Here is a 25019-nt window from a genome sequence, read left to right as displayed (position 1 = left end):
TTTATGCGTAGTTACTATGCATGAGTAGAACACAAAGCAGTTGTGGGCGTAGATGTTGTCAATTTTTCTTGCCACTACTAGTCTTATCTTGTTTCGGCGGTATTGTGGGATGAAGCGGCCCGGACCGACCTTACACGTACGCTTACGTGAGACAGGTTCCACCGACTGACATGCACTAGTTGCATAAGGTGGCTAGCGGGTGTCTGTCTCTCCCACTTTAGTCGGAACGGATTCGATGAAAAGGGTCCTTATGAAGGGTAAATAGAAATTGGCATATCACGTTATGGTTTTACGTAGGTAAGAAACGTTCTTGCTAGAAACCTATAGAAGCCACGTAAAAACTTGCAACAACAATTAGAGGACGTCTAACTTGTTTTTGCAGCATGTGCCTTGTGATGTGATATGGCCAGAAGATGTGATGAATGATATATGTGATGTATGAGATTGATCATATTCTTGTAATAGGAATCACGACTTGCATGTCGATGAGTATGACAACCGGCAGGAGCCATAGGAGTTGTCTTTACTTTTTGTATGACCTGCGTGTCATTGATTAACGCCATGTAAATTACTTCACTTTATTGATAAACGTGTTAGCCATAGAAGTAGAAGTAATCGTTGGCGTGGCAACTTCATGAAGACACAATGATGGAGATCATGGTGTCATGCCGGTGACGAAGATGATCATGGCGCCCCGAAGATGGAGATCAAAGGAGCAAAATGATAATGGCCATATCATGTCACTATTTGATTGCATGTGATGTTTATCATGTTTTGTATCTTATTTGCTTAGAACGACGGTAGTAAGTAAGATGATCCCTTATAATAATTTCAAGAAAGTGTTCCCCCTAACTGTGCACCGTTGCGAAGGTTCGTTGTTTCGAAGCACCACGTGATGATCGGGTGTGATAGATTCTAACGTTCGCATACAACGGGTGTTGACGAGCCTAGCATGTACAGACATGGCCTCGGAACACACGCAATACACTTAGGTTGAATTGACGAGCCTAGCATGTACAGACATGGCCTCGGAACACGGAAGACCGAAAGGTCGAGCATGAGTCGTATAGAAGATACGATCAACATGGAGATGTTCACCGATCTTGACTAGTCCGTCTCACGTGATGATCAGACACGGCCTAGTTAACTCGGATCATGTTTCACTTAGATGACTAGAGGGATGTCTATCTAAGTGGGATTTCATTAATCAGATGAACTTAATTATCATGAACATAGTCAAAAGGTCTTTGCAAATTATGTCATAGCTTACGATTTAGTTCTACTGTTTAAGATATGTTCCTAGAGAAAATTTAGTTGAAAGTTAATAGTAGCAATTATGCGGACTGGGTCCGTAAACTGAGGATTGTCCTCATTGCTGCACAGAAGGCTTATGTCCTTAATGCACCGCTCAGTGTGCTGAACCTCAGCGTCGTCTGTAGATGTTGCGGAACATCTGACATACACGTTTTGATGACTACTTGATAGTTCAGTGCGTAATGCTAACAGTTTAGAATTGTGGCACCAAAGACGGTTTTGAAACGTCGCAGAACATATGAGATGTTCCGAAGACTGAAATTGGGATTTCAGACTAGTGCCCACGTCAAGAGGTATGAGACCTCTGACAAGTTTCTTAAGCCTGCAGACTAAGGGAGAAAAGCTCAATCGTTGAGCATGTGCTCAGATTGTCTGAGTGCCACAATCGCTTGAATCGAGTGGGATTTAATCTTCCAGATGAGATAGTGATGGTTCTCCATAGTCACTGCCACCAAGCTATTAGAGCTTCGTGATGAACTATAACATATCAGGGATAGATATGATGATCCTTGAGCTATTCGCGATGTTTGACACCGCGAAAGTAGAAATCAAATAGGAGCATCAATTGTTGATGGTTAATAAAACCACTAGTTTCAAGAAGGGCAAGGGCAAAAGGGATACTTCATGAAACAGCAAATCATTTGCTGCTCTAGTGAAGAATCCCAAGGTTAAACCCAAACCCGAGACTAAGTGCTCCTGTAATGAGGGGAACGGTCACTGAAGCAGAACTACCCTAGATACTTGGTAGATGAGAAGGCAGGCAAGGTCGACAGAAGTATATTGGATATACATTATATGAATGTGTACTTTACTAGTACTCCTAGCGGCACCAGGGTATTAGATACCGGTTCGGTTGCTAAGTGTTAGTAACTCGAATAAAAGCTGCGGAATAAACAGAGACTAGCTAAAGGTGAGATGACGATATGTGTTGGAAGTGTTTCCAAGGTTGATGTGATCAAGCGTCGCATGCTCCCTCTACCATCAAGATTGGTGTTAAACCTAAGTAATTGTTATTTGGTGTTTGCGTTGAGCATAAACATGATTGGATTATGTTTATCGCAATACGGTTATTCATTTAAGGAGAATAATGGTTACTCTGTTTATTTGAATAATACCTTCAATGGTCTTGCACCTAAAATGATTCTCGATCGCAGTGATACACATGTTCGTGCCAAAAGATATAAAATAGTAATGATAGTACCACATACTTGTGGCACTGCCATTTGAGTCATATTGGTATAGAACGCATGAAGAAGCTCCATGTAGATGGATCTTTGGACTCACTCGTTTTTGAAAAGATTGAGACATGCGAACCATGTCTATTGGTATATATGCATGAAGAAACTCCATGCAGATGGATCGTTTGGACTCACTTGATTTTGAATCACTTGAGACATGCAAATCATACCACATGGGCAAGATGACTGAAAGGCCTCGTTTTCAGTAAGATGGAATAAGAGAGCAACTTGTTGGAAGTAATACATTTTGATGTATGCAGTCCAATGAGTGCTGAGGCATGCAGTGGATATCGTTATGTTCTTACTTCACAGATGATTTGAGTAGATGCTGAGTGTATTTACTTGATGAAACACAAGTCTGAATTATTGAAAGGTTCAAGTAATTTCAGAGTGAAGTTGAAGATCGTCGTGACAAGAGGATAAAATGTCTGTGATATGATCATAGAGATGAGTATCTGAGTTACGAGTTTGGCACACAATTAAGACATTGTGGAAAGTGTTTCACAATTAATACCGCCTGGAACACCACAGTGTGATGGTGTGTCCGAACATCATAAATGCACCCTATTGGATATGGTGCATACCATGATGTCTCTTTACCACTATCGTTTATGGGTTAGGCATTAGAGACAACCGCATTCACTTTAAATAGGGCACCACGCAATTCCGTTGAGACGACACCGTTTAGAGAAACCTAAGTTGTCGTTTCTTAAAAGTTTGGGGCTGCGACGCTTATGTGAAAAAGTTTCAGGCTGATAAGCTCGAACCCAAAGCGGATAAATGCATCTTCACAGAATACCCAGTTGGGTATACCTCCTATTTTAGATCTAGAAGCAAAAGTAATTGCTTCTAGAAACGAGTCCTTTCTCGAGGAAAAGTTTCTCTCGAAAGAATTGAGTGGGAGGATGGTGGAGACTTGATAAGGTTATTGAACCGTCACTTCAACTAGTGTGTAGCAGGGCACAGGAAGTTGTTCCTGTGGCACCTACACCAATTGAAGTGGAAGCTTATGATAGTGATCATGAAACTTCGGATCAAGTCACTACCAAACCTCGTAGGACGACGAGGATGCGTACTACTTCAGAGTAATGCGTGATCCTGTCTTGGAAGTCATGTTGCTAGACAACAATGAACCTACGAGCTATGGAGAAGCGATGGTGGGCCCATATTCCGACAAATGGTTAGAAGCCATGAAATCCGAGATAGGATCCATGTATCAGAACAAAGCATGGACTTTGGTGAACTTGCTCGATGATCGGCAAGCCATTGAGATAAATGGATCTTTAAGAAGAAGACGGACGTGGACGGTAAGGTTACCGTCTATGAAGCTCGACTTGTGGCAAAGAGTATTTTCACAAGTTCAAGGAGTTGACTACTATGAGATTTTCTCATCCGTAGCGATGCTTAAGTCCGTCGGAATCATGTTAGCATTAGCTGCATTTATGAAATCTGGCAGATGGATGTCAAAACAAGTTTCCTTACCAGTTTTCGTAAGGAAAGGTTGTATGTGATACAATCAGAAAGGTTTTGTCGATCCTAAGGATGCTGAAAGGTATGCTAGCTCCAGCGATCCTTCCATGGATTAGAGCAAGCATCTCGGAGTCAGAATATACGCTTTGATGGAGTGATCAAAGTTTTTGGGTTTATACAAAGTTTGTTAGAAACTTGTATTTACAATAAAGTGAGAGGGAGCGCTACAACATTTCTGATAAGTATATGTGAATGACATATTGTTGATCTGAAATGATGTAGAATTTCTGGAAAGCATAAAGGGTGGTTTGAAAGGAGTTTTTCAAAGGAAGACCTGGATAAAGCTGCTTACATATTGGGCATCAAGATCTATAGAGATAGATCAAGACGCCTGATGATACTTTCAAAGAACGCACACCTTGACATGATTTTGAAAGAGTTCAAAATAGATCAGCAAAGAAGGAGTTCTTGGCTGTGTTACAAGGTGTGAGTATTGAGTAAAACTCAAGACCTGACCACAACAGAAGAGAGAGAAAGGACGAAGGTCGTCCCCTATGCTTTAGACGTAGGCTCTACAGTATGCTATGCTGTGTACCGCACTTGAAGTGTGCCTTACAATGAGTTGGTCAAGGGGTACAATAGTGATCCGGGAATGGATCACATGACAGCGGTCGAACTTATCCTTAGTATCTAGTGGACTAAGGAATTTTCTCGATTATGGAGGTGAAAAGGAGTTCGTCGTAAAGGGTTACGTCATGCGAACTTTGACACTAATCCGGATGACTCTGAGTAGTAAACCGGATTCGTATAGTAGAGCAGTTATTTGAAATGGCTCCAAGTAGCGCGTGGTAGCATCCACAAGATGACATAGATATTCGTAAAGCACACATGGATCTTAAAGGTTCAGACCCGTTGACTAATAACCTCTGTCACAAGCATAACATGATCAAACCAGAATTCACTGAGTGTTAATCACATAGTGATGTGAACTAGATTGTTGACTCTAGTAAACTCTTTACATGTTGGTCACATGGTGATGTGACCTGTGAGTGTTAATCACATGGTGATGTGAACTAGATTATTGACTCTAGTGCAAGTGAGAGACTGTTGGAAATATGCCCTAGAGGCAATACTAAATTGGTTATTATTATATTTCCTTGTTCATGATAATCGTTTATTATCCATGCTAGAATTGTATTGATATGAAACTCAGATACATGTGTGGATACATAGACAACACCATGTCCCTAGTAAGCCTCTAGTTGACTAGCTCGTTGATCAATAGATGGTTACGGTTTCCTAACCATGGACATTGGATGTCGTTGATAACGGGATCACATCATTAGGAGAATGATGTGATGGACAAGACCCAATCCTAAGCATAGCACAAAAGATCGTGTAGTTCGTTTGCTAGAGCTTTTCCAATGTCAAGTATCATTTCCTTAGACCATGAGATCGTGCAACTCCCGGATACCGCAGGAGTGCTTTGGGTGTACCAAACGTCACAACGTAACTGGGTGACTATAAAGGTATACTACGGGTATCTCCGAAAGTGTCTGTTGAGTTGGCACGGATCGAGACTGGGATTTGTCACTCCGTATGACGGAGAGGTATCTCTGGGCCCACTCGGTAATGCATCATCATAATGAGCTCAATGTGACTAAGGAGTTAGCCACGGGATCATGCATTATGGTACGAGTAAAGTGACTTGCCGGTATTGAGATTGAACAAGGTATTGGGATACCGACGATCGAATCTCGGGCAAGTAACGTACCGATTGACAAAGGGAATTGTATACGGGATTGATTGAATCCTCGACATCATGGTTCATCCGATGAGATCATCGTGGAACGTGTGGGAGCCAACATGGGTATCCAGATCCCGCTGTTGGTTATTGACCGGAGAGGCGTCTCGGTCATGTCTGCATGTCTCTCGAACCCGTAGGGTCTACACACTTAAGGTTCGGTGACGCTAGGGTTGTAGAGATATTAGTATGCGGAAATACGAAAGTTGTTCGGAGTCCCGGATGAGATCCCGGACGTCACGAGGAGTTCCGGAATGGTCCGGAGGTGAAGAATTATATATAGGAAGTCCAGTTTCGGCCACCGGGAAAGTTTCGGGGGTTATCGGTATTGTACCGGGACCACCGGAAGGGTCCCGGGGGTCCACCGGGTGGGGCCACCTATCCCGGAGGGCCCCATGGGATGAAGTGGGAAGGGAACCAGCCCTTAGTGGGCTGGGGCGCCCCCCTTGGGCCTCCCCCTGCGCCTAGGGTTGGAAACCCTAGGGTGGGGGGCGCCCCACTTGTCTTGGGGGGCAAGGCACCCCCTTGGCCGCCGCCCCCCTCAGATGGGATCTCCAGGGTGGCCGGCGCCCCCCCAGGACCCCTATAAATAGTGGGGGGGGGGGAGGGAGGGCAGCAGGAATACAACCCCTGGCGCCTCCCTCTCCCCCTGCAACACCTCTCCCTCCCGCTTGCGCTTGGCGAAGCCCTGCCGGGATCCCTGCTACTTCCACCACCACGCCGTCGTGCTGCTGGATCTCCATCAACCTCTCCTTCCCCCTTGCTGGATCAAGAAGGAGGAGACGTTGCTGCTCCGTACGTGTGTTGAACGCGGAGGTGCCGTCCGTTCGGCGCTCGGTCATCGGTGATTTGGATCACGGCGAGTACGACTCCATCAACCCCGTTCACTTGAACGCTTCCGCTCGCGATCTACAAGGGTATGTAGATGCACTCCTTTCCCCTCGTTGCTAGTATACTCCATAGATGGATCTTGGTGATGCGTAGAAAATTTTAAAATTCTGCAATGATCCCCAACAGTATTGCCTCCTGCCTCTGGCTGTACTGCTAGACGCCGGCAGAGCAGACGGAGCGGCTGCAGCTGTCTTCTTTCCTTGCTTACGAGGCAGAGGAGAAGGACTACGACGCGCCGGAGCAGCCGGAGCGGCGGCGGGTCTCTTCCGCCCTTGCTTACGAGGCGGAGAAGGAGGAGGCTGGCTGCTCGGGCGCGCCGGCGCAGGCGGAGAAGGAGGTGGAGTGCCGCCACGCGCCGGAGAAGGAGGCTGTGTGCCCTGATCACTCGCCGGAGGAGGAGGCGGAGGAGGAGGCGGAGTGCCGCCACGCGCCGGAGAAGGAGGCTGAGTGCCCTGATCACTCGCCGGAGGAGGAGGCGCAGGAGGAGGCGGAGTGCCCTTACTCACCGGAGGAGGAGGAGGAGGCGGAGGCGTCCAGTTCGGAAGGTTGATGAGCTCCTTCCGCCATAGGCATGGAGTCCTCAGAGCAGAACCCAGCCGAGTCTCCCCTTCACCGGTAGGGTGGTCAAGCTAGAGGTCCTCAAATCCCTCCGTTATTTCGTCCACCGTCACCCTAGCATATCCTTCTGGAATCGGACGACAGTGAAAAGTTGCGCCGGGTTCAGGAGGTCGAACAGAGCCGACAGCCGCCTTGACTTTGAAGTTCTGCCATTGCGTCATAAGGTGTCAATGTTGAGACTCCGTGATAGCATCCACGGGGTAGCTAGCAGGAGCCGTCAAGACATGCTCCGGCTGAAGCAGCTCGGTGGAAGCCACGCTGCTTCTCCGCTGAGATGGCGGGGTAGCTTCGGGGGTAGTTTCGGCAGGTCGCTTGCTGCGAGCTACGTCTTGTTCCTCTAGCGCTTAAACCCTTTCGTGTAGCTTCTGAATTTGGGTCTGCTCCACTTTTTTTCTCCTCTCCTGGCATTTGTAATTGCCCGCGTCCGGAAAACCAGCCTTCCACGGAACGGAGCCTGGCGTGCCTCGTGTCCGTCCAGGGTGCTCAGGATTCCCGAGGGCCATTGTGAGCTCGTCGTTCTCTCTGTCTGGAACGAACGTCCCTTGCTGCGTTGCATCGATATAGTGCTGAAGCCTCTTGACTGGTATTCTCAAAAGCTTGTCCGTCCAAACGCACTTCCCTGATACAGGGTCCAAGGTTCCGCCAGCCCCGAAGAACCAAGTCCGGCAATGGTCTGGCCAGTTCATTGTCTCTGGTTCGATCCCTTTATCAAGCAGATCATTCTCAGCCTTGGCCCACTTAGGCCGAGCTTTGAGGTAGCCACCTGACCCCGTGCGATGGTGAAGCTTCTTCTTCGCAGCATTTTTCTTGTTTGTCGCTGACAACTTCTTACTCTTTTCCGATGTCTTGTGGGCCACAAATGCGGGTCAGTGGTCTCTGATCTTCTCATATTTGCCGATGAATTCTGGTGTCTCTTCTTTGTCGACAAACGTTTTCAGCTCATTCTTCCACCTCCTGAATAGGTCTGCCATCTTCTTAAGAGCATGAGACTTGATTAATTGCTCTTTAACTGGTCTTCGATTCCTCCTCTGGCGGTAGGGTGAAATTTGCCTTCAGCTCAGTCCAAAGATCATCTTTCTGCATATCATTGACATAAGACACCTCAGGGTCTTCCTTCTTAGGCTTATACCATTGGTGGATGCTGATCGGGATCTTGTCCCTAACAAGAACCCCGCACTGAGCAGCAAATGCTTCCTTTGTCCGGATGGGTTCAATCGGTTGGCCGTCGCGCGCGATTGCTGTGATCTCAAACCTTTCATCCGAGTGCAACTTTCTCTTTGGGCCTCGTCTCTTTACCGAAGTTGTGCTCGATCCGGAGGGCTAGAAAAAAAGAAGAAAGATGAGAGTTAATTAATATGTGTACATACCAAAACAATGAATGCATCAATTAGCTAGTCAGCACAGGCTTAACTAATATATTTACCTGGCCGGACTCTGTTCGGTCACCGGAGCCGTCACCACGGGCTCCTTCTTGCACCAGCATTGGGTCACCGGAGCCATCATAATCATGTCTTTCCTCCTCCACTCTTCGATCACCGTAGCCTGCTTCTTCACCCTGTTCTTCCAGACCATCATTGTCGTTAAGATACGACAAGACATCACCTCCGGCTAAGATTATGTCCCCCAACACCTCTTCTGCTTCCTCGTCTCGTCCGTGCTCCATTGTTTCTGCAAATATTACAACATGGCAATTATTACACAAACATGACAACAGGTGGATATATTAGTGCAAACGTAGACCTAGCTTATTCCGGGTTTGGGGTGGCCTCAGCAACGCTTCAAGGGTAGGGGCGCGGCGGGTGGGGGTAGGAGACCGACATCGTTTTTTTCTAGGGTTTGGGTGTCCTTGAGAGTTTTGGTCGAGCGAGAGGGCCGGGGGGTGCTCCCGTGGTATAAGTTATCACGGTCGAAGTTATCCGGGAGGGGGTTATATCGACAACGACGACATACATACATGGGAAAATAATGTTATCGGGGAGGGGGTAGGTCGAACCCCCCCTCGTGTTGAAGTTATCAGGACACGGGGTATATCGACAACGACATATCCGATAAAAAATAAGAAGACGAAGAAGAAATAAAAAGAGGAGAAGAAGATATTAATAGAGGAGAAGATTGAAGAAAAAAAGAAGAAAAAAAAGAGGAGAAGAAGAAAGGAATAGAGGAGAAGAAGAGAAAATAGAATATTCTATCTATTTTCTCTTCTTATCCTCTATTCCTTTCTTCTTCTCCTCTTCTTTTTCTTCTTTTTATTTATTTCTCATCTTCTTCCTCTCCTCTTCTTCTCCTTTCTTATTCTTCTTATTTTCCTTTTTCCTCTTCTTCCTTTCCTAGCTAGATATATAAAACTTCTCTAAAAATGTAACTTTTGCATATATAAAACTTTTTCTTCTTCCTTCTTCTTCCTTCTATTCCTTCTTCCTAAATATATAAAACTTTTCTAAAAATGAGACTAACCTAAAATGTACTAAATCAGAGAACATATATAGATAAAACTTCTCTAAAAATCTAACTTTTGCATATATGTATTTTTAAAACATCATTACAATTGAAAAAATACATACATACATACAAAAAACATGTAAAAAATACATACGTACATATATGAACATACATAAAAAAAATACATATATACATATATGAAAATCTAAAAACATGTAAAAAAAATAGCACGGCGGCGGGGCCGGCAGAGGCGCGGTGCTCACAGAGGGAGGAGCGCGCGGCGGGCGGCGTCGGGGCAAGCAAGGGCGCGGGGAGTGGCGCGGAGACGGCGTCGGGGCAGGAGCGGCGCGCTACGGGGCAGGGGCGGCGCGCGTCGGGGAAGGGACGGCGCGCGGCGACGACGTCGGGCGAGGGCTCGGCAATGGCGAGGGCGCGGCGACGGCGACGACGGGCGCGGGCGACATCGATGGCGACAGCGACGGTGGGGCGGGTCGGGGGCGCGGCAGAGGCACGGCGAGGGCGCGCGGTGTGGTCGGGGGGCAGGGCGACGACGGCGTGGTCGGGGGCGCGGCAGAGGCACGGCGAGCTCGGGCAGCCTGGCGGCGTCGTCGGAGGGATCGAAGAACTGACGAAATTTTCACAAGTGCTGGCTTATATAGCAAACCCATTGGTACCGGTTGGTGGCACAAACCGGTACCAATGCCACCTTTAGTCCCGGTTGGTGTCACCAACCGGGACCAAAGGCCTCTTGCGGCGGCCTTTGGTCCCGGTTGGTGGCACCAACCGGGACTAAAGGGGGGGCATTGGTACCGGTTAGTGCCACGAACCGGTACCAATGCACCCCTTTAGTATCGATTGGTGCCACCAACCGGGACCAAAGGCCTTGTGCTGCTGCGCCCGCGTTGAAAGTTTAGTCCCACCTCGCTAGTTGAGAGGGGCGCGCAGTGGTTCATAAGCCCCACTACCGCTCCCCTCTCGAGCTCCTCTCCATTGCAGGCTTACGGGCCTAATTGTCACTGCTATGCCTGATGGGCCTACTGGGCCTTCTGCCGGCCTGAATCCTGGCCCATCGATGGGTTTCTAGTCGTATTCAGGCCGTGGTGGCCCAGTAGGTGGCATATTTTTTTTGCCTTTTTTTGTTTTCTTTTTTGCTTTATTTATTTTGTTTTGTTTCTACTTACAACAAAAAACTTATTTATTTTATTTTATTTTGTTTTTAATTACTTATTTATTTTACTTTATGATAATTCTTTTTGATATTAAAGTTTCTAACAAAAAAAGTTCTTTATGAAAATTCTTTTTGCTTTCAATGATTTTGAACAGAAAATATTTCGATAATTTTAGTTGCATCAATTTTATATAATTTTAGTTTCAATAATACTAGAGGTTGCTTATAATGTTTTGAACAGAAAATACTTTGATAATTTTAGTTTCATAAATTTCATTTATGTTATTGAAGTTTATTTTATTTTGTTTCTACTTATATATTTTATTAAAGTTTATATTATTTTGTTTCTAATTACTTATTTATTTTATTTGTTATTTTTCATGCACCATTTTACATGCATTTACTGATTATTTTGAGCTATAAGACCCTAAAATTGAAAAGCATTTCAAATGAACTCTGAAAAGGTTGAAAGTTGGCATGGTATCATCATTTCATCCACATAGCATGTGCAAGAAAGTTGAGAGGGTTACGGCAAAATCTGGATGCACTTCGTGTACAAAACGGACAATCTCTTTCGAAGTATCAGGATTTCATACGGAAACTCGTCTGTTACAAAGGGATTTCATTTTTTAAAACTTATTTGAACTCCTGACTTTGTGTGTGTTTAAAATGCACCATTCAAAGCCACATCATTAATTTTTAACACTTTCTGACTTCATTTGTTATTTTTCATGCATTTATTGATTATTTTGAGCTATAAGACCCTGAAATTGAAAAGCATTTCAAATGAACTCTGAAAAGGTTGAAAGTTGGCATGGTATCATCATTTCATCCACATAGCATGTGCAAGAAAGTTGAGATGGTTACGGAAAAAACTGGATGCACTTCGTGTACAAAACGGACAATGGTATCATACTCGTTTGTTACAAAGTTGGCATGGTATCATCATAATAGTTACAGGAGAAAGTCTTCACTTTTTCTTCGCTTGTGTCATTTGCGTATTGCGCCGTAACCATGGATAATCTTCATCGTTTATCAGGATGCTTGGGTCAGCCTTGACTTTGAAGGGAGGAATTTCATGAAACTTTTCATAATCTTCAGACATGTCTGTCTTGCCCTCCACTCCCACGATGTCCCTTTTTCCTGAAAGAACTATGTGGCGCTTTGGCTCATCGTATGATGTATTCGCTTCCTTATCTTTTCTTTTTCTCGGTTTGGTAGACATGTCCTTCACATAGATAACCTATGCCACATCATTGGCTAGGACGAACGGTTCGTCAGTGTACCCAAGATTTTTCAGATCCACTGTTGTCATTCCGTACTGTGGGTCTACCTGTACCCCGCCTCCTGACAGATTGACCCATTTGCACTTAAACAAAGGGACCTTAAAATCATGTCCTTAGTCAAGTTCCCATATGTCCACTATGCAACCATAATATGTGTCCTTTCCCCTCTCGGTTGCTGCATCAAAGCGGACATCGCTGTTTTGGTTGGTGCTCTTTTGATCTTGGGCGATCGTGTAAAATGTATTCCCATTTATCTCGTATCCTTTGTAAGTCAATACAGTCAAAGATGGTCCCTGGACAACGAGTACAGCTCATCACAAACAGTGTTGTCACCTCTGAGACGTGTTTCCAACCAACTGCTGAAAGTCCTGATGTGTTCACATGTAATCCAGTCCTCACACTGCTCCGGGTGTTTGGAGCGCAAACTATTCTTGTGTTCATTACGGGGTCACCAAGGTAGAGTTTTGTAGAACTGTGTAGTGTGCTTGAGACCAAGAATGCCCGTCCCTGCATATTATTGAGTCCGCTCCGAGCGTGCCTTTTCCAGTCAGTCTCCCCTCATACCGCGATTTAGGGAGACCTATCTTCTTAAGGCCAGGAATGAAGTCAACACAAGACATCCTCTGTTTGATGTCCCATGGAGATGCTTCCTTCTGACCTAGCGCGGTTACGGACATATTGATTTAGGACTCCCATGAACCTCTCAAAGGGGAACATATTATGCAGAAATACGGGCCCCAGAATGACAATCTCGTCGACTAGATGAACTAGGACGTGCATCGATATTGAAGAAGGATGGTGGGAACACCAGCTCGAAACTGACAAGACATTGCGCCACATCACTCCTTAGCCTTGGTATGATTTCTGGACCGATCACCTTCCGAGAGATTGCATTGAGGAATGCACATAGCTTCACAATGGCTAATCAGACGTTTTCCGGTAGAAGCCCCCTCAATGCAACCGGAAGCAGTTGCGTCATAATCACGTGGCAGTCATGAGACTTTAGGTTCTGGAACTTTTTCTCTGGCATATTTATTATTCCCTTTATATTCGACGAGAAGCCAGTCGGGACCTTCATACTGAGCAGGCATTCAAAGAAGATTTCTTTCTCTTCTTTCGTAACAGCATAGCTGGCAGGACCTTCATACTGCTTCGGAGGCATGCCGTCTTTTTCGTGCAAACGTTGCAGGTCCTCCCGTGCCTCAGGTGTATCTTTTGTCTTCCCATACACGCCCAAGAAGCCTAGCAGGTTCACGCAAAGGTTCTTCGTCACGTGCATCACGTCGATTGAAGAGCGGACCTCTAGCTCTTTCCAGTAGGGTAGGTCCCAAAATATAGATTTCTTCTTCCACATGGGTGCGTGTCCCTCAGCGTCATTCGGAACAGCTAGTCCGCCGGGACCCTTTCCAAAGATTACGTGTAAATCATTGACCATAGCAAGTACGTGATCACCGGTACGCATGGCGGGCTTCTTCCGGTGATCTGCCTCGCCTTTGAAATGCTTGCCTTTCTTTCGACATTGATGGTTGGTCGGAAGAAATTGACGATGGCTCAGGTACACATTCTTCCTGCTTTTGTCCAGGTATATACTTTTAGTGTCATCTAAACAGTGCGTGCATGCGTGGTATCCCTTGTTTGTCTGTCCTGAAAGGTTACTAAGAGCGGGCCAATCGTTGATGGTTACAAACAGCAACGCGTGCAGGTTAAATTCCTCCTGTTTGTGCTCATCCCACGTACGTACACCGTTTCCATTCCACAGCTGTAAAAGTTCTTCAACTAATGGCCTTAGGTACACATCAATGTCGTTGCCGGGTTGCTTAGGGCCTTGGATGAGAACTGGCATCATAATGAACTTCCGCTTCATGCATATCCAAGGAGGAAGGTTATACATACATAGAGTCACGGGCTAGGTGCTGTGATTGCTGCTCTGCTCCCCGAAAGGATTAATGCCATGCGCGCTTAAACCAAACCATACGTTCCTTGGGTCAGCTGCAAACTAAGCCCAGTACTTTCTCTCGATTTTTCTCCACTGCGACCCGTCAGCGGGTGCTCTCAACTTCCCGTCTTTCTTACGGTCCTCACTGTGCTATCGCATCAACTTGGCATGCTCTTCGTTTCTGAACAGACGTTTCAACCGTGGTATTATAGGAGCATACCACATCACCTTCGCAGGAACCCTCTTCCTGGGGGGCTCGCCGTCAACATCAGCAGGGTCATCTCGTCTGATCTTATACCGCAATGCACCGCATACCGGGCATGCGTTCAGATCCTTGTACGCACCGCGGTAGAGGATGCAGTCATTAGGGCATGCATGTATCTTCTGCACCTCCAATCCTAGAGGGCATACGACCTTCTTTGCTGCGTATGTACTGTCGGGCAATTCGTTATCCTTTGGAAGCTTCTTCTTCAATATTTTCAATAGCTTCTCAAATCCTTTGTCAGGCACAGCATTCTCTGCCTTCCACTGCAGCAATTCCAGTACGGTACCGAGCTTTGTGTTGCCATCTTCGCAATTGGGGTACAACCCTTTTTGTGATCCTCTAACATGCGATCGAACTTCAGCTTCTCTTTTTGACTTTCGCATTGCGTCCTTGCATCGACAATGACCCGGCGGAGATCATCATCATCGGGCACTGGTTTCTCTTGATCTTCAGCAGCTTCCCCCGTTGCAGTATCATTGGGCACATCGTCTGGTTCCTCTTGATCTTCAGCAGCTTCCCCCGTTCCAGCATCACCGTATTCAGGGGGCACATAGTTGTCATCGTCCTTTTCTTCTTCGCCGTCTTCCATCATAACCCCTATTTCTCCGTGCCTCGTCCAAACATTATAGTGTGGCATGAAACCCTTGTAAAGCAGGTGGGTGTGAAGGATTTTCCGGTCAGAGTAAGACTTCGTATTCCCACATTTAGGGCATGGACAACACATAAAACCATTCTGCTTGTTTGCCTCAGCCACTTCGAGAAAATCATGCACGCCCTTAATGTACTCGGAGGTGTGTCACACCGTACATCCATTGCCGGTTCATCTGCGTGCATTATATATAATTAAGTGTGTCAAAAACCATTACAGAACATCATGAATAGATAATTAAGTGACCAAATTAATAGAAGTTCATCATCACATTAAAACCAAAGTACATACATAGTTCTCATCTAACAACATATAGCTCTCCAGAGCATCTAATTACTTAAACCATACATTGAAACTATGTAAAACATTTCAATGCGAAAACAAATGCGATCATAATCGCAACCAAGGTAACAATTGATCCAACAGCATAATGATACCAAGCCTCGGTATGAATGGCATATTTTCTAATCTTTCTAATCTTCAAGCGCATTGCATCCATCTTGATCTTGTGATCATCGACGACATCCGCAACATGCAACTCCAATATCATCTTCTCCTCCTCAATTTTTTTTTATTCTTTCCTTCAAGAAATTGTTTTCTTCTTCAACTAAATTTAACCTCTCGACAATAGGGTCGGTTGGAATTTCCGGTTCACATACCTCCTAGATAAATAAAATCTATGTCACGTTGGTCGGCATAATTTTCATAAACAATAAATGAACCAATAGTTATAAAGATAATATATACCACATCCGAATCATAGACAGGACGAGGGCCGACGGGGGCGGATACCAAAACCATCGCACTATATAATAACAAGCAATAAAATAGTAAGAAAATTAGACAAGTATCTATCCAAAGTAAGAATTTTTTTTCTTTCAGAAAGAAGATAAGAACAAGAGGCTCACCACGATGGTGCAGGCGACGAGATCGGCGCGGGCGATCGACGGCGGTGAAGACGGGAATGGGACGTGACGGGCCGCTAAACCTAGACAAATCTCGAGGAAGATGGAGCTTTGAGGTCGAGCTTCGAGACGAGAAAGCTTAACTAGTGTGGCTCGGGAATTTCATCGAACACCTCATGTGCATAGGAGGTGAGGTAGAGCACCACAAAGCCCTCCCCTCGACGGCCAGAGAAAAACAGAGCACTAGAGTGCTCTGCTCGCGGGCGAGGGGTATATATAGGCACCTCATTGGTCCCGGTTCGTGGTATGAACCGGGACTAAAGGGCAGCCTGTGGTCCCGGTTCAAGCCACCAACCGGGACCAATGGTGGTGGGCCTGGAGCGAGGCCCATTGGTCCCGGTTCGTCCCACCAACCGGGACCAAAGGGGCCAGACGAACCGGGACCAATGCCCCCACGAGGCCCGGCAGGCCCCTGGCCTCACGAACCGGGACCAGTGCCCCCATGGGTCCCGGTTCTGGACTGAACCGGGACTAATGGGTTGACCCGGCCTGAACCAAAGCCCTCTTTTCTACTAGTGATCTCCCCCCTGATTTTCAGAGGGTGTGGGCCCATCACCATAATTCTATCCAATCAAAACATGCCAACCAAGCCACTCCGTTGACCCCGTAAAAAAATGTCCGTGCTAAGTGTTGCTCAACACATACTATCATAATTCACATGGTGATGTAGCAGATGAAAACCATCATTCAGTGCAAATCTGAAACTTCCTCAGATAACCACCGGACCTCAAATGGATAGAGATAAGAGGTGGGATCATTTTATAATCTGGACATAGAACTTCACATTCTTTTTGACAAAGAGGATATATATTAATACCATGGAGATACCAATTACAACCAGTGTCTGGCTCTCTGCACCAACCAAATATCAAAAGACGATGCACACGGCCAAAAAACAAAAGGAAGAAAAGAAGAAAGAAAGGCCATAGTGAACAATTCCTAGCGCAAACCAGCACAAAATACAAAGGGAATATATTAAGAAGAAAAAAAGAACTTCATCTCGAGCTCACCGGAGATCCGGCGATCATGTTGGCGGGCGAGAGAGAGTATCGGCAACTGGATCTTGTTCATCCCCCCACCCAATGAGAAAACTCCAAATTTCCTCCCCCAAGATGTAACCCAATGTCTTTGGCACCTCTGCCATGACGCCTGAAGCGGAGACGAGAGCATCGCCGGGTGGTATGTAGTACTCCATCCGTCCGAAAAAACTTGTCGACTCTCAAATGAATGTACCTAGCATCAAGTTAGTGTTAGATACCTTCATTTGAGGGACATGCTTTTTCGGACGGAGGGAGTACATGTCTCCATTCAAACTAACAGCCATGTAACCAGCGACCTGATCAACATCCAACACCGGAGTACCTTCGGCAAATGCATCCCACCGGAGCCTACAAAACCTGATCAACATCCCACATCGGAGTACCTTCGGCAAATGCATCCCACCGGAGCCTACAAAACAGTAAATACAGGTAAGAGTGCAAGCAGCGACTAGCTGATGCTCGCTCCACTCATCCATGGCGACCGACCACGTTATGTAGGAGGCACCATCTCTGCAAATCCATGGGCGCCTAGGAAGAGACAGGTCACACTGCCGGTAGGAAAAGGTCAGATGGAGCCCTCTCATGGCTGGTGGCTGCCATCTGCAAGGGCCATGGGAACCACCAGGCATCTGGTCCAAGCTGCATGACGCAGGAAGGCCTCGCCTCCGCCGTCTGCCCGACGGCCGGTGTTGCCTCACAGCAAGTTAATGTTTGGATCGGACCACTCATCGACAAGTAGTAGTAGTAGTATTAACAATCCATAAAGCGTCCGTGGTTTCACCTCCTCCTTCAAGAGAGGGCCAAATGAAATCCACGCCCCCCTTCACTGCGCTTCGCCGTGGGTCTTGGGCGTCTGTGGTTTCTGCTTCTGCTAGCCCGACAACCCCATCTGCTATGGTGCTTCAGACCGCTCTTGCTTATCAGGCTGAGTTGCTTCAAGGCTGGCAGGCACGAATTGAGAGCTTCCTGGAGCGGGCAGAGGCTGCTTTGAGTAGGCTCTCCCTTATGCCGGCTATGTTGCAGGCCACGCCACATCTTGGTGTGGCAGTTGTTGACTCCACGGAGGACCGGGGGGCAGAGCCCTATGGTTGTTTCTCTCCTCGTGTTCAGGCCAATTCACCATCGATGCCTTCTTCTTCCGTTGTGTTGCCTCCCGCTGTGGGCGAGTCCATCGTTGGGCTTGCGGCTCCAGTGTTGCAACTCATGCCCGAGCTTTGGGACATATGTTCGAACCTTGCTTCGCCTTTGTCTTTGGAGCGATTGGAGGTGGACTCATCGACGACTTTGTGTGAGGAACACGCTTCATCTCTATCATGTGAGCAACTAAAGGCGCCGAAGTCGATTGTGTCGATGGTTCCTGCGGTGGAAGATGTTGTATCGGTGGTTCCTTGGGTCGATGATGTTGATGCTGCCGGTTCGTTAGTGCCTGCTCCTACGAGCCCCTTGGTTGATGACAACGACACCAAGAAATTCAACGATTTTTACGATTTTCTTGACAAATGGGTGGCTCAACAGCCGACATCTGGCAAGACAAGTGACCCTGCAAAGAAGACGCAAGTAAGGAAAAACCAAAGAAGAAGAAAAACAAGAAGTGTGGCGCCATCCGAAAGGCGGATGTGGTTTCATGATGGAGGGTGGTCGGTTTTCGTTGGTGTGCTTGTTAGGAGTTTCATTGTGTTCTTCAAGTGTCGAGGGTCGCGGTTGTTGTTTGTTTAGAGGGCCGCTTGAGCGGTTTTGGTATTTTCTGTGAGAATTGAGGCTAAAGCGTATGCTACTAAGCAGGGACGCGTACGTGTTATATAAGAGGAAAGATTACAAGGAGGTTAGGTGGTTAGGGCTGTGGATTGATCTACAAGGAAACTAGCTAAGCAATCTCAACAGCCCTAACCTATCCGAACCCTTGGTTACAACAAACACGCACGCAGTCTATCTACATACGGTTTATACAAATACCGTATTATACATTGCTTGACATTTCCTACTTTGCGAGTAGTCCGCATTTGGGAGTCTGTATCAGTTTTTGCCCGGTTTTCCGTAAATTAACCGGGCAATTCTCTTCTTCTTAATTAATCGATGAGGCAAATATTTTTGCCTCCGTTTCGAATTTTTTTTCCATAAAGCAGATTTTATTTTGGGGTACAAAACAGAGAGATTAGGAGATAACCATTTGCATGGTGGAGATCGACGTACATCGTGTGATGAGCGATGAGGTTGCCGCTGCGGGAGAGGAGGAGCTCGAGGTTGCCGGCCGGCACACATAGACCAAATGAAGACGGGAGGAGGCAGTATGGATACTACTACACGGTACATGCTGGAGCGCGCCATTTCGCCCGGTGGATCACCGATGTTTAATAATTAGATCAAGAGCGTATGCATCGATCTGATGCAGAGGCCGAGGAGTCTCCCCTTTTCCAAAAAAAAAGAGATGAATTATTGCCGTGACCATTATGGGTGCAAGTGAGGATGAGAATACGTACTACTACAAAATAATTTGGCTGTTGGGACACACACTCAAGAGAGAGAGAGAGAGAGAGAGATTCCTCTTTGGTGGTTTGCTTCGTCTTCTTCTCCAAACCGCGGCTGAGCCAAAAACTTTTTTTGTGTGTGTGTGTGAGAGAGAGAGAGAGAGTCAGAGACCGGTTTGGATGACGGTCTGATAATAGCATGTGTGTTTAGGCATGTTGTCCTATTTTGCCGGTTGTGGCTATTTGTTTATTTTGTTGTTTTGATTAGCTATTTGTGATGTTAGAGGCATGCATGTTGATACTCTATTTGTTTTAATAAATGGGGCCGGTGGTAATCTTCCTTTTCGAAAAAAAAGAGACCACGACCATCAACTAAGCAGGAAGTGAGACAGAGAAGGTCATCGACGGACAAGTGATGTGCTACCAGGGAAAACTAGACGGGCAATTGATGTGCTACGGACATGAACAATTGGTGAACATAGAGTAGAGGGAGGGGACAACCATAGAAATGGCAGGGGCAGTGGGTTCGCGAGGCAAGGCTGGGCAGAAGAGGGGATCAGATCTCGGTAGCATGGTATACTCATGTTCTTGTACTTGCCAGTGGAGGTCAACTTCCACAACCACAAGCGATGCACATGTGTTGAACTTTGTACTCCTTTTCTATCTATCCACTGGCTGCCGGTGGCAACCATCTCGAAAAGGGTTGGGATGATGTGTAGAACCTTCCCATCTTGGTAACAAAGCATATAAAAGTGCCAGGTCAAACGAATTAGTTATTGACACGTCGGTTGCAAGTTGTAGCAAACGTGGTTCAGTCAGCATGAAGTGGCCACGCCTAAGTAAACCTAGAGTACGACGTACGTAGGTAGTGACATCCACTCTTATAAAGTCTCTTTGGCGGTAGCTAGAAACTTTCAGTTCATTTCCTTTTTGTGCGAAAGAACTTTCAGTTTACTTGTGATTTCCTCATGGTAATGGCGTGCATTCGCTAACAGCAGCATCGCCTGATTGAGCTCCGCATGGATTTGGTTCATTATATTACAAGAAAGATCTAGGAAGATGGCAACTACTACGGCCTCCATTGGTTTGAAGGAATTTCATAGAAAATCTATAGGATAGGATTTTTATTTTTATTTTTTAAAGCCCTTTGGTCATAGGAATGTATTCCTATTCCTATATACGATTGATTCTTATCCTCCATATTTCAAAGGAAAATGAGCATTAGCCTGGACTCGATGGAAAATTTTCTACCGTGTGAACCAAATGACATATTCTTTCCTATTCCTATTAATAGGATTTGAGATTCATGTCACCTCATTTCCTACAAGTTTCCTATTCTTATGATAAACATATCCTGCGAACCAAAGGAGGCCTATAAATGTGGCAATTTATTAGCTCGCATTACCCCCAAACTGCCTTTGCCTTGGACTGGAAGTAAAAAACATGACGCAGCAGATTATTGCGGCTGAGAACACACGTTTCTATCTGTTCCAGAAAGGTAATTAACACATTCCCATATTTGATCTAGCAAGCACCATCTTCTGCTACAAAAGAATTTCACCACAAATATGGGTTGTTTTCCTGTTCAGGGCAGATACCAACTAATTTTTTTTGATCGTGATACCAACTAATTAATACATGTGGGAAATATGCCACAATATGTTAAACTATTAGTATTAATCACAAAACAGAATTCTTCCCCGCTTCATTGGCGTTTGCTCCGGCGCCGTTGACGAGGTGTGCGGCTTTGTGTACATGAGTGATTTCAGGACTGTTTCCCTCTGACTTGCCGGCGAGGAGGCGATGAAGATGGCAGTGGTTTGATCTACTTCCTCACTGACGTGCTGGTCCATATGGACCGTAACTTCGAAGACTTTTCGGTTCCGGCAAATCCGTCTCCAGATCCAAGGTCAGGCCAACTCCGAGGAGCGGCGGCGACAGTGGGATGGCGCGCCTTCGGTTCATTGAGCTTCTTAGGGACCCGATTGTAATTTTCCACAAAAAGAAAAAACAAAAAACAAAAGTACGAACTATTATGCGTGTACTCGGCCAAACTTTCACGCCGCTAGCTATAAAAGTAAGCAGCTTTGCCCTTGAAACTCCTGAAAGAAAAAATAACGGCCAGAGCCGCGCGCTGTCAGTGTAACCCACGCGTAGACTACGCGTACGTGCACCTGGGCGGCGTGCGGACGTACGCGAGGGGCATGCATGCATGCACGCTCGCTGTGCTGCTGGAGGCGGCCGGGTCATGAGACGCGACGTGCGAGCCCGTACGTCGAAAGTACATACATATACGATAATAAATAACACTCTCTCTCTCTCTCTCGCTCCGGAGATGGGTACGTACATACGTTCTCCAATCTCCACCTACACAAGCAAGCGTACGTACCGGGATAGGGCGCCACCTGTCCCGCCCAACCGCCACTGCCCCCCGCGTACTACGCGCTAGTAGTAGTAGTAGTACAAAACCTACAAATAGACTGCCGCCGTGCCCTCCAGCTCCGGGCAAACCACCAGCACGCCTTCCATCTCCTTCCATCCATCCTCTCCCTCTCCACCCCGAGCGCAACCCCGATCGAGTTCTCCTCCTCAACCGTGCAGCAGCGGCGACGGCCGCCCGGCCTCTTCGCACCACATACGTAGCACAAGATCTCCGCCGCGCAACGGTGCCCTCCTGAGCTTCCTTTCCTTCTTCGTTGAACCTATTTTTCAATTTCATTTCCGTCTTCTTACGTGCGTCCTCCGTTTGTTTTGTTTCGTCCTCAAGAGACGTTGCTCTATATCAGTCATGGCACCGCCGCCTCCCGCCCACGACCAGGCCGTCGAAGCTCCGCCTATTCGTGTGCTGGTCGTCGACCCAGACGGGGGGATCTGGATTGTTTACATTCAAGACGAGGAAACGCAATAGCAGGTGCAGGTCTCCCCTTTGTCATCTTTATTAGATTACAAGTGTCTGTCTTGTTTTCGTTGCCATTATTATGTTTTTGATCCACCGGCCGGAATATATATGCTTTCTGTGAAGTTAATTCTACAGTTTGCTTGCTTGTGAGGTTATGAGCAAATATGGACGCTAAATGCAGAGAGTGGACTTATTTAGCATCTCCTTAGAAGTTTCCAAGCTAGCAAATGATTAGCCAGTTGTCTGTGACCAGTTCATGTCACATGCTTGCTAATTACACGCAATAGCAGGAGTACTATTTTCATTTGGGTTGTTCCATAGTAGGGACCTATATTAAAAAAAATGCTCGGAGAATAGTATACTACTATATAAGATGATTTTCTTGTCTTTTATAAATGTGCTTTTTGTTAATTTTAACGTCTCTTCCATATATGGGGTTGCACTAATATTTAATTACTGTTTGTTCCCTTTGAAGGTATGGAACCTTTCTAGACGGCGCTGCTACACAAAGTTGCATCTACACCTGTATAATCATACGTGGCAGCTTTGCAGCGTCCTTGGACAACTGGAGGACTATCCACCTAAAATCCATGCCCAAGACCAAGAACAAGACCGTCCTCTCTCGTGCACAAGAAATTGGATTGTAAAATAAGAAGGGCTTGTTTCTGTACCTCGTGTTTGCGACATATGAACTGCTTGTGAAGCCATCAGGCTGTGAAGCCATGTGCACTCTGAAAGTGTGTTTTAATGTAATATGCAAAGAATGGCATTGTGACAAATATATCTTCCACGGTCGTTTCACCTTTTCTCTCCAATCAGGGCCACCTACTGCTAGCTAGGTGAATACGAGATTTGAGACCATCTTTTGGAAAACCCTAGAAAAAATTAACCAAGAAAAAAAAACCCAGCTGACATGGAAGCCATTCAGCATTGTGGCATGGGCCAAAGCACTCAGACCGATGAATAAATTTAAAGGGATAATTGATGGCACAAGTTTATTTAAATGGCTAAAAATGTGAAAAATATACTAAATAAGGTAATTGTTGTCACAAAATGTGAAACTGGGTAAAAAGTGAAATTAACCCTTATTTAAAAGTACAAACATCGATTTGAACAGAGCTTAATGAAGGTGCAGTGGACTGGTTACGCCCAAAGCATTGTTAATAGTACGTACTCCTCACATGGCCGTGTGTACAGTGCACTCAACCGCTGCTGCCGCGTCGACCCGTAAGGCCGGTAATCTTCTCACACACGGCGGGTCAAGGCTCGCTGCTCCTTGCTCTCCGTCAATGCGGCGGTCGAGAGCTCCTATCTGCCGCTTACTGCGGCAGACTGTCGGGCAAACACACAAGCAACCGAGTGGGCCGGCCCACTGGCGTACGAGCGGGTAGCATATGGCGTAAAAAAGAACACTGTAGCATACACGCAACCTGGGATCAAACACGAGACCTCAGGGATTAGAGCTTGTTTTGCTAGCCAGCAGAGATAATAAGATTGAATGATTACAGAGCAGTGCACCTATATAAGAACCAAAAAAATCGCAGATCCAAACATTTTCTTTTTCCTTTTCCTGTTTTTAAATTTTTTGTTAGAAATACCAAACATTGTTATTCATACTTAATTTTTTCACAAATTCAAAACCTAATGTTAGTGTTTTCAGAAATTATTCACATCTTCCAAAAAAAGTTCAGGATTTTAAAAATTGTACATGTTTATAGATATATGATTTTTTTTTAAAAAATAGAATGTTCTATGAACCGCGAACACTTTTCAAAAAAATTTCAACTTTTGAGAAAATACAAACTTTTTCCAAAATGCGAACATTTTTTGAAAATCACCAACATTATTTGAACATATGAACATTTTTTTAACCAGGAAAATATTTTGAAACTCTTAATGATATTAGAAAGCGTGAACATTTTTAAAAATACCAACTTCTTTTGAAAATAAGAACATTTTTTGAAATTTGCGAACAGTTTTTGGAAACACAAAAGTTTTTGAAAACATGATTTTTTGGATGTATGAAACAAATTTGAAAACGTGACCAAGTTTTGAAAACCAGAACAGTTTTTGAAATTGTGAACAATTCTATTAAAGAACAACATTTTTTGAAACACAAATGTTTTTTGAAAACCCGAACATTATTTGAAACTGCAGATTTTTTTTTGAAAATGTGAACAGTGTTTGGAAACACGAACATTTTTTGAAAACGAAAACCTTCTCGGTGGTTCCTTCTGTACAAAATTAGTTAGTACGATCGACACACATTTTGGTACATGGACAAGAAAAATATACGAATAGTTTTGAAACTGTATTATGAAAAAAAAAACATGTGGTTAGTTTTTTTTTTTGAGAATCAAACATGTGGTTAGCTAGGTGGTAAAAAAACATGGAGTTCTATCTAACTAATTTGTCTGTAAAAATTGTCCACACCTCGCTAATTCGTGATTTCAAGCCCTTATGTTTCCAGAGTTCATTTAGTTGATGATTTGGGAGTATTATTGTTGCATAATGTCCTATGAGTTGACAAACATTGGAGGATTGAATGGATTACTGGCCGATGCATTACTGG

General features: G+C 45.5%; 1 long non-coding RNA gene across 1 annotated transcript; it reads left to right on the top strand.

Annotated features, from left to right (window-relative positions):
• Positions 1-22067: 22067 nt before the first annotated feature.
• Positions 22068-23388, top strand: LOC109760853 (uncharacterized). The gene is made up of 3 exons (XR_002232383.4): positions 22068-22214; positions 22316-22459; positions 22923-23388. It is a non-coding gene; the product is annotated as an uncharacterized lncRNA (long non-coding RNA).
• Positions 23389-25019: the final 1631 nt, after the last annotated feature.

Source organism: Aegilops tauschii, chromosome 2 (genome assembly GCF_002575655.3).
Source record: "Aegilops tauschii subsp. strangulata cultivar AL8/78 chromosome 2, Aet v6.0, whole genome shotgun sequence".
NCBI lineage: Eukaryota > Viridiplantae > Streptophyta > Magnoliopsida > Poales > Poaceae > Aegilops > Aegilops tauschii.
This window is presented reverse-complemented; position numbering and strand designations above follow the sequence as displayed.